The sequence below is a fragment of the Dermacentor silvarum genome, chromosome 2 (genome assembly GCF_013339745.2).
Source record: "Dermacentor silvarum isolate Dsil-2018 chromosome 2, BIME_Dsil_1.4, whole genome shotgun sequence".
Lineage (NCBI taxonomy): Eukaryota > Metazoa > Arthropoda > Arachnida > Ixodida > Ixodidae > Dermacentor > Dermacentor silvarum.
In genome coordinates, this window is record NC_051155.1 from 137213172 (window position 1) to 137224164 (window position 10993).

At 44.6% G+C, this 10993-nt stretch overlaps 1 long non-coding RNA gene and 1 pseudogene across 1 annotated transcript; both read left to right on the plus strand.

The window, feature by feature from the left end:
* Window positions 1-2730, plus strand: part of LOC119440419 (DNA (cytosine-5)-methyltransferase PliMCI-like) — a 232638-nt pseudogene extending 229908 nt beyond the window's left edge.
* A 57-nt stretch (window positions 2731-2787) lies between these two features.
* On the plus strand, window positions 2788-6786 carry LOC125943165 (uncharacterized). The gene is made up of 2 exons (XR_007465607.1): window positions 2788-5065; window positions 5239-6786. It is a non-coding gene; the product is annotated as an uncharacterized LOC125943165 (long non-coding RNA).
* The last annotated feature ends 4207 nt before the right edge of the window (window positions 6787-10993 follow it).

The following is a 10993-nucleotide window of genomic DNA, read 5'->3' on the forward strand; positions in this document are numbered from 1 at the left end:
AAAACGTAACAGGGTTCTACTGTGCTGTATTTGCAACAATATAACACAAGCTTATTTCCAGAATTATGGCCTTAGAACATGCCTCACGTTGCATTCAGATTTGTCACGTAAATATAATGTTTAATTTTTGTTTTATTTTCTCTAGCGCTGCCCCTTCCTCTTGCGCTAGAGTGCACGAGCTGGGAGTTGCAACTGTGCATTTCACACTGTCTTCTCCTGATTAAGAACATTGCTAGTGCCACATCCGTGTGGTTATGGCGTATCACTTGCAAGCTTGAGTGAGGCTGCCGTCACTATTGCGCAAAAACATCAAGCGAGTGGTTTTTGAAGTTGTGTGGTGGATCACTGTGCAGGTTGTGGAAGGCTTTGCCATGTTCGATTGTGTCACGGGCATTTCTGAAGTGCTGCCTGACCGATAATGTTGGTGGCACGGAGGACCACGCCATTCTCGCCTATAGTGACCAAAACGTCAGTAGCGACAATAATGCATCTGGTCATCCTTTCATTTTTTTGCCACGGCAGTTCGCAGTAACGATGAATAAAGCGCTGCAGACATCAGCTTTTATCTATCGTTTTCTGTTTCTTTTGTGGCATAACTTCGTGTGATAATCGTAATTTATATAATTTTTTTGTCTGAGAGACCGAAAGTGCCCCCTCACGTTATATTTGCAGCCACGTAATTTACATGGGAATACGATACCTCTCCTCACCATTCTTGCCTTGACATGCGTCGAACGTCTCGTTCATCCTCGTCGCATCATTGCAGAGACGTTTGATGGTGTGCATCGGCCTGAATTTTCGCTTGCATTTCGGCATAGGTTGTGAACAATGTCGTGCGTAAACATGAGCATTGCATGACATTAAAGTTGTGACCTGTGCGTTGCATAGACAAGAACATTCATCAGGTTACACATAGCATATGATACAAATAAATCCAATTGTATGCACTGCATTTAGTTGTACAAATAGCATTTAATTAACCGCTTCGCGTAGATTGTAATGTGTGCGTTGGATCTGCAGAATTTTTTTTGAAGCGAAGCTTTCTTTATCTCTTCCCCCCAATTCTACAGGTGACAGCAGATAGTTGTGCCATTGATGTGCGCAAAATTATCGCATTTCTTCTCAAATGCCGATTTGACAATTGATAAAGCTGTTTTATCTTTGGCTGCAGGCTCGTAATGATCGACAAGTGCTAATTCCCTTATAATTTCACTAATTGGTTTTAGTTTAAAGCATGCGGCACCCACTTGCATGCACTTACAGACTCACTTTTTCTTGATGCAGGTTGGGAATGCTGTGCCACCCCCTCTTGCAGCAGCTATTGGTCAGGAGATCATCAAGTCGCTGTCATTTTTATGACTGCAAAATAGTTTTTTGTCCTGGTCATAGTGTCAGGTGACGCACATTATTATTGTGAACATTCATTTTTTTTTTCTTGCTACCATTGATCATCCATCGACTTCTTTGCATTGCTAGCTAGACTTGTGTATTAAATTAACCTACAGCTTTTTCATCAAAAGGCACACAATGAGACCACATTTTGTAAGTTAAGAATGTATGAAATGTGATGTGAAAGTCATTTAATACAATGAACGATGAAGACACCAGCCAAACTTCTTTATCTCCTAAAGCACATTTGGGCTTTGCACTGAACCTGCTCAGCTATGTTTCAGGGCATAAGACACTTTGATTCACTGTATGTGCTTTGTATTTATTACCATTGCATTGTATTAGTTAAACCTAAATGAGATTTGTGAAGGCTCTAAAGGAAAAATATTGACATGCTATGTGATGCCTAAAGGTTTTTTGGGGTTTCCCACAGCCATGACTTCAAGTGGCAGTGACTAATATTCACAGGACTAGGATTTAAATACATTTACATAAATATCCAAGAAAGTGATCAGATGGCAGGCCGTACTGTTGCTTAATTGGTTGGGCAATAATTATGTCATGCAGAGGTTGTGGGTGCGACTCCCACTGGCAGAATAGCTGTCGTTCATTACACTTTCATTTTTCTTTTCTTTTATTAAGAATAAAAGGTTTATTCTAAATGCAACCTTCACTTGTAAATAATCGTCTGCACGAAAGCAAAAAAAGTTTAATTTTCTCTATGCTTTTCTTGTTTTCATTGTCTGTTAGCTTCATAATGGTTGCAGCTAAATATCGAGCCTCTAGGTTCCTCTTATTTTTATCTCTCATTAAGCAGTAATTTTTTATTTTGCTGGCTCTGTCTGTTATGTTGCCGGAACATTTACATTTGAAATTACATTTGCACTGTAACTGTTTGTTCCATGTTGCACCAAACTAAGGTGGATTTCATGATGTTAATGTCGCACTTCTGTCATCCCGCAGCAAAGCCGCTACTGGTGATATACAGTATAAACCACTTATAATGTAACCGCTTATAGAGCAGGACCGGATATAGTACGGTCTTTTCAGACTCCCGTTAATTTTCCCATAGCACTCCATGTATACGTGTACCGCTTACAGTGCAGCCGCGTGACATGAAATACCAGTTATTATCCGGCTTATGCGGGAAAATCTCGCTGACAAGGGCGGTAGCGAGCACGCTTCTCAACGAGGTGCGCCCACCGATGGGAGAGGAGATCGATGAGGGCGATAGAGAGGAGGAGCATGAGACGTGGAGCATGAGTCCAAGGGCGATAAAATCGTCGCCGCGCTCCGTATGTGCGAGTGAAAGCGCGCGGGGGACGCGCGCTTTCACGGAGAGCAAACGCGGCTTCAATCGCGTGAGAGGCCGTGGGGGTATGGGAGGGAGGGAGGGGGGGCGACGCTATGCTGCGGCACCAAATGCGTATCTTGCAACCTGGCGCAAGGGGAACTGGTGACGCAATCTCCCACGCAAAAGGAGCAAAGTGGGAAGGCAGCACGGGAGGGAGGGGGGCTTCTACTCTGCCAACAAATACGTTCGCGCCTGTGCCGGCTGTCCGTGTTGTTGCGTTGTCGCGCCCACCGTATCTTGAAAGCGATCTCCACACGGCTCTGACCTTTGTATGCGCTGTGCTTACGCCGCTCAGTTTCCGTTGAAGCGATAGACCGCACGAACTTTTGCTCGCTGCGGCGGCTGCGTTTTCCCACGCCCGCGTTTTCAGCTTCGCCAGGGCGAAACTGAGACATTTAAAAAAAAATTATTACTTTGTCTGCTTCATGCGAAGATCGTGGGTACTTGGACATTAACCTTTCAACGTTCGTAAATTTAAACGGATGCAAAACTCCCAGTCGCACACTTCGATTCTCGGATACACGCGGCTGCTTGGTCTACATGTTTTGCATACATGCAGGGCTTGAAAATCGTTGTTTTGGTTATAGTGTGGTACCGCTTATAGTGCAGATATTCCTGACTCCGGCGACGTACATTATAAGCGGTCTACACTGTATTAATATCAATATGATGCAATTTTCAAATTAATTTTGTGCTGTTTGTTGAATGGGGAAGGGGGATCTTGCCATTACGGTGCTACTGCTTAGAAATGGCTGACTGCTAGTTCTCATCTACTATGACAGTCTACCATGATGTCATTTTATGTAATTTATTGCTATGCTCACAGCCAAGGTGTGAATGATGAAGGAGCTTGGAAGATATAGCACTTACTGACCACCACCACAAGGTGATTTTGCATCTGTAACGAGGACATGAATGTAACGCCAGGGGGAGGGGGATGGACTCTTTGAGCTATGAAAAGCAAAAGGAGGACGCATTTATTTTGATTATAATGCAATTTCAGCCAAAGGCTCTAAATGGTATGAAACGGGCTGAAAGTGGTGTGTTCGAAATCTTACAAGTAGTGCCTTGCCCTAACAAATTTATCCACATTTCTGTTGGCTGCAAAGGCTATACAGTGTAGACCGCTTATAACGTAAGTTGCCGGGGTCGGGAATATCCACACTATAAGCGGTAACGCACTATAACCAAAGCAACAATTTTCAAGGCGCGCACATATGCAAAACATGTGCACCGAGCCGCCACGTGTATGCGACAGTCGAGGAATGCGGCTAGAACGTTTGCATTCAATTTATAGTCAAATCCCGTTAGTTCGAACCAAATCACGCGGCGGCGCCTCCGACCAGCATTGCTCCGGCACCGCCATAGAGTAAAAGCTTAGGAGAGACCCTTCAATGTCGCGCGCGAACAAAACAAAAAAAAATGTGGCGGAAATTTCACCCTCTCTCAAATGGCAAGGTCGCCGATTCTGCGTTGCGCCGGAACATGCGTGTAAGTGCCGACGTCTCAGCCACGCTACCGTAGCCATGCGTAGAAAATGGCAGTGAACCCTTCTTTCTCCTTTATGCTTCCTCTACTTTCTAGTCACGTGTTGGCCTTGCACGCTGCGGCTACAGCGCAGAGGGAAAGCAGCGGCGCTGCCCCAGGCCGGCCAACGAAACTGCCCACGCCGGCAAACGCCCACTTCCCGATAACGGCAGAGAACGCAACTTCGGGGAGCTGGCGCTGGGCCGGCTAGAGCGGCGGCGCCTGCATGGCGGCGGGCGCGCATGGTGATAGTCGAAAGTGAGGGAGCTACGAGGGAGGGCGAGGGGAGCCACCGAAACAGCGGAGTTGCCGCGGCGAAATCCGCTTCCCTGCCGGCCTCGTCCCTCACATTCCACGATATCCGCGTGCGCGCTTCCCGTGCCGTGCCGGCGCCGCCCGCTCCCTGAAGTTTCGTTTACTGCCGTTATCGTGAAGCGAGCGTTGGCCAGCATTGTCAGTTTCGTGGCCCTCGCTTGCTATGTGTGCCATGATATTTCGTGTTGCTATGTGTGCCATGATATTTCACGACTCGCACTCAAGATTCTGGCTTCAGCCTCACTGGCTGTTCGTTCGCACCACGTGCCCTTCTCCTCCACTTCGTCTCTCTCTTCCTTGAGCACTCCTTGGGGCGCCCGTTTGAGGGGAGCGTTCGCCGTCTCCGCTGACTTCCGTACTCCCAGGCAGCCACACTGTAACCGGTATTTTGTTTCCCGCAACTGCACTTTAAGCGATACGTGTATACATGGAGTGCTATGGGAAAATTAACGGGAGTCTGAAAAGACCGCACTATATCCGGTCCTGCACTCTAAGCGGTTACATTATAAGTGGTCTATACAAGAAAAAAAAATTCGAAGTTGCCTTCCTCTATGGGGATGCAAGCTGTGATGGCGCATGCATAAACTTGTGTCGCCGCCTGCCAGCAGCTGCAGAAAGTAGCCGTTCAGGAAGACTTGCCGCGTGTTATAAAGGAGTTGTACTATAAGCGGTTACGTTATAAGTGGTCTATACTGTAGTTACATTTTTTTCGTGAAAAGAAGTGTTTAGCTCATGTCTGGCATTGCTATATGTTATGTGTCTTGTTGTGTAGATATGAACTGCCCATATGTGCATGTTTTTGGACTCTCTTGTGCACTTTCACTCATTTACAGAACTGTGTATGTCTTTTAGTGTGCTTTTACTTTCTTCTGTAGGTAGAACTGGCAAACGTTAGTACTATTTGACTGTGGCCAGTGCATATCACGTTTTTGCGTCTTTGTTTCGCTTGCCCTTTGAAAAGGAGTAGCTGGTGCCAATAATGGCGCCAACCTCTCCTTTTGTTTCATATAAAACAAAAGTACTACTTGCATTTTACATGTAAACCTTTTGTTGGGGTTTAGCTTGATGTTGTTAGTTCATGGTTTGAATCTGTTGACTCTGTTGCCAGCTCATTTTGTTAAGTCCTTGTACATAGATGCTTACACCATGAATCTTTAAAAAAGTCGTTATTATTCTCTTTGTGTTAGTGAAAGCCATTTAATCTCTGCTCTTTTGTGTGGAACACTATCGATGTGAAGTAAACCGTGCAGTAAGAGGAAAGGAATGTTGAAATGACTACACATTCAGATATCACAGTGTTAGGTTTTGTTGAGTTATACTATGCTCTGTTATACTGAAGGAACGTTTTTTTATCTTGAACTTGTCATGGGGTATGTAGAATTGGCATACCGAGTGTTTCTGTGAGGACTTTAAGTAACATTTAAAAACAGCCATTTTGAAACAAAAGGACGGTTCCTTTGGAGACATACCGTGAACTGTGGCAACCGTGGAGTTACTGGTGTTGCAAGGTAATTAGTTGCAAATTAATTATTGGATATTCTTTATTGAGATAAATATAAACAGAGGAGTTTTTGCTACAATTTGCTGGCGACAGCTATCCCTTGTTGCTAGATTGATAAAAAATAAATATAAATGCCTGCATTAGGGTAATGGCCAGAAAATTTGTGACTAATTACCTCGCATTATCCGTCACCTCATGATTGCCACCGCTCACAGTATGTCTCCAAAAGAACCGCCCATTTATTTCAAAATGGCTGTTTTTATTTATTACTTAAAGTCTTTGTAGAAACACACATTATAAACTGCTTGTGTTTTTTGGCAACACAGCAATATTTACAATGCTTGTTTGCATTAAACTTGATTCCAAGGTAAACCATTACTTATGCAATCAACTTTCAGTTTTATGATGCTGGTTTATTTGAGCCATCTATCAATTCGTTATGTTAATAAGTCCAAAAGGTGCTTGTGCATGTTAAATACTTTTCATTCAAATAAATAAATTTTTTTGAAGTATGCTAAATTATCTCTTGCAAAAGTATTTCTCAATCTTCATCTTTGATAGCTTTTCTTTTTCCTCCTAAATTCACAGTTCAATGTTTCAACTCCAGTCCGTATGATGTGTTCACATGGTTTTAGCAATGCAGTCATGTCATTATTGCCCAAACGTCCATATGTACAATAAAACCTCGTTGATATGATCCTGTTTAGTAGGATTTCTTGGTGCTAACAGTCACGATCAAGAACACAAAAACTGACCTAATACAGTAGCGCCTTTATTTTTTCACTGGTTGATACGTTCCCGGAAAACACAACCTTTCTGCACCAATGTTCAGTAGTACATCGCCAAATTGCAATCGTATGGTACTTTTTTCCAACCGCTATACATCTCATGTAAACAACAAAAGGCGCGAGGTACGTGCGATCAGAAACACTACCGGTCCACCGCAGCAACTCCCCGCAGCTGGTACTTGCCTGCCCGTGTTACATGAAAACACCGGCGTGCACTCGGTTGCATATTCTGGTACCAGCAAATCTCTTCGTGGGTCATCGCACACCGCATTCACAGCTATCGCCGCTAACTCTATTGCGATAAGCATCTTCATTTATCTGTTTGACAGCATGTGATGTCGTGTCATTGGAAGCGTATTACGGGCTTTTAATAGGCAGTAACCCAAACGTGCTGCCGTTCCCTGCCGGCTCTTTAAGTGGGACCGGTCCGAGTTTGCATAGCTAGCAGAAATGAAAGCAGCCTACAGCTGCCGCATTGGCTGAACAAGCTGTGTGCCGCCCTCGTGCACCGCTTGCAAAGCCAGGAATGGCGCGGTCGGTCACTAAAACAGCTCACTCATGCAACACTTGCGTTGGTCTGTTGGACAGCTGCGATGATTACGTCGAGGAAGCATACGTATTTGCCCCTCAAGGAAAAGCTGAATGTACTCGCGCATCATCAACCATAACCCAAAGAGAAAACGCATAGACATTGCAAGTGAACTGGGACTGCCAGCTTTAACTGTCAACTGTCAACGTGCGTGGCTCGCTCGGCCAGCGACCATGGTTTGGCCAGCAACCATGCGACGCGTTGGTGGCCACGTGATCTTCTTTGGGTGTGATACCAACATCCAGCCGATATGCCCTGATGTGCGCTGTCTTTTCAAGGGGTTAATGTTGGGGTTGATATGAACGAGCACGCACGGCCATGCACATACGCGGCTCATGTATTGGAGATCATGTGCGTGTGGGGCAAGCCAAGAAAACTAGTAGCATCAATGCGCGCCCAGCGTTATACTCTGTTTCAGTAGTTACGTGCAACAACACTGTGGAAGCATCGACTAAGACTGCAACTGTGCAACAGCATCAGCTGTTGTAATAGCAGCGTTAGAAACTTCGTTCCATATTCGCTCTGATACCAGAAAGCCAGGCATCTTGAATATATTTAGAGATACAAAGGAGAAGGGTGGTTGCAGAGACGATGGAAGCGGAGGGTTCAAAGGGAGCACTCGGCTAGCGTGTCGCACGAAATGGTGGCGCCATCTGTTGATCCCTCTTGTAGCATCCACTTGTACACGGTGTGCTCGTTGACATACGCAAGTGCAGCCGTTTTCTTAATTACAATTTGGGCTCGTTTACTACACTCCTTCCGCACTGTTCCAAGCGTGTTTAACGCCAACTTATTCATTCCTTTCGTGCAATAGAGCAGCTTGGAATGATACCACACAAGCAAGTCTGCAGACACCATTTTCGTCTTACACCAAATATAATTTCTTATGGCAGCGTTGCATTAATTTTTTTGTTCGCTGCACGTTTTCATTCAAACAAGTGGATAACACGATCTATTTTCACTATCACAAAGCCTCAATAGATATTTTATGAAAAAATCACCAGCCCTTCCCCTGCCGAGAAAATGGGGTTAAGTGAAGCTTGTCGTCTGTGCATCTGACCTTCGTGGTGATGTTCTTTCTCTCTCTTTCTCTTTCTTTCTTTATTTCTCTTTCTCTGTTTCTTCCTTTCCATCTTTTTCTCTGACCTTTGTGGTGATTTCCTTTCTCTCTCTCTATCTGTTTCTCTCTCTTTCTCTCTCGTTCTCTGACTTTCGTGGTGATTTTTCTTTCTTTCTCTCCCTCTCTATCTCTCTTTCTTTCTTTCTCTCTATCTTTTCTCTCTCTCTCTTTCTTCCTTTCTTTCTCGCTCTCTTTCTCTCTCTTTTTTGTCCCTGGTATATGCGAATTAGCTTGGACCCTTTCTGCACTATCGCCACTATCGGCCCCCTTTTCAGCGCGACACCACCACCGCCGAAACTTGTGAGCCTATGAAGCTTCTCTTAAAAGAAGCAAAATGGTGCATTAAACTGCCCTGCGACTTGCAGAGAAGCTTCCAAGTAAACACCTGCCGACAAGACCACTTGTCAAGGCAATGTAGTCGTCTAGCTGGTGCCCAACTGTGGCTGGCACTACATCTCGCTGCGCAACAATCTGTGCTCGCCGGTCGCATAGCCTTGGCTCTGCTGCACGGAACTACTGAAACGGAGTATAGATGACACATGATTTGCTGAGTTTTGGAGACGCGGCGTACTTGAAATGCTGAAGCGAGGGAGAGCACGGAACATTGGCTTTGGGGCAAGCACGCACACTTGCTGCATCCAACGCTTCTCATCATGCCAACGTTGTGACGGCAAATGCTCGCGGTCATTGAGTGAACTCACTTCATGTGGCTTTAGGCGCGTTACGCCACGCTTTTGTTAGTAACCAGATGTTTACTGCAATTTACACTGCCCGTAAAGCTACGGCCTTACTTCATTTAATAGTCGAACACTGCTGCCTGTATCAATGCTTCGCCTTTCGTGCAGAACTGCGACATTTTTTTTTTTTCCGACTTCATTAGTGCATTTTGGCTCGTATGTTTTTCCAGATAGTGCGTTCTTTCTCGCATTTTTTTCCGTAACGTGTGAGCGAGGTTCTACTGCATATTATTTAATGACACTCATCCACAACATGTTAGCCCTCAGAACTGTTATTAGACTATTCATATAAGGTTACTTGCAGTTCCAAGACACGGAAACATTTGAGTAATGAACTCTTCAATTTATCGCCTGCAAGTAATATACCACCTCCAAATGAGTTTCTACTGTATGGTATAATCCACAATTGCTACAAATACAGTTAAACCCGGATATAACGAAATTCTTGATATAATGAAGTAGTTAAGTTTTTATAACTTCTTGTCCATAGAAAACATAGGCTCATCTACTGAGAGGGGGGCACGGGGGAGGCACTCCCCCCCCCACACACACACACACACTGTCAGAATGGGGGAGGGGGGCATAGTTTGAAAACAGGTACTGTCGGCTGCACGCTGGCAAATAAAACAAAACGACAGCTGAGGCCAAGTTGTCTTTCAGAATAGGGGCCACACCCGCAGTGACAGCGGAATGGCGTTGGCGGTGCGCTGCTATAGGCTCAACGAATCCCGGTCGCGGCAACCGATGGGGCGAAATGCAAGAACGCCCGTGTACCATGCATTGGGTGCACTTTAGCCCCAGGTGGTCAAATTTGATCCGGAGTCCCCTACTACTGCGTATCATTGTGGTTTTGGCACGTCATACCCAGGAATTTGGACATTGCCACTTTGGAAATCTGCTGAACTTCACCACCGCAACACACCAGCGTAACTCAATGAGCAGCACTTTTAAATATCATTTTTCAGAAGACCGGAAGAGTTTCAACAAGTTTCAAATAGCAGCGTTGAGAAGGCAATTACAATGACATACGACTAAGTCGGCACTTAGTTATGTGTTATAACTTATACATAGTAGCTTTTTTTTGGGGGGGGGGGTCAGGACAAGAACTCTGGTGTAACGCAGCACTAAGGGGCTGCTGACTTATAAGTACCGTAAATGCGTGTGTTATTAGAAGAAGGTAATCTCTCGACGTTGCTGTTTGAAACATGTTAAATTCTGCCGATCTTTTCCAATGTAAGCGTTTGAAAATGCTGCCCAATGAAATATGCTCGTATGTTGCGGTGAAGTTCAACCAATTGCCGAAGTGGCAATGTCCAAAATTCATGGACATGTGTAAAACTATAGAATTTAATAATTAATAGAACAGTGCTCACGTAAGTATGCTTTTTTTACTACGTATTTCTGATATATACCTACCGCCACTTGCATCATCCCATGTTTGTTGGGGCCATCTAACTTTACCATCTCTGTAAACGAAATTAAATTTGTTTTTTATAATTAACTGTCTGTAATCAGAGTTGCCATTTCAGCGATTTTGTGGCTGGATTTAGCAATTTTCTTGTCTGTTTAGCGACAAAGTTATCTAGCGACCGGTGACTTGAATGAACAACCTGCAACGTTTTAGCTAATTCAACGCTAGGAAAGTTGTTTCAAAAATGGCCTTCTATTCGTAG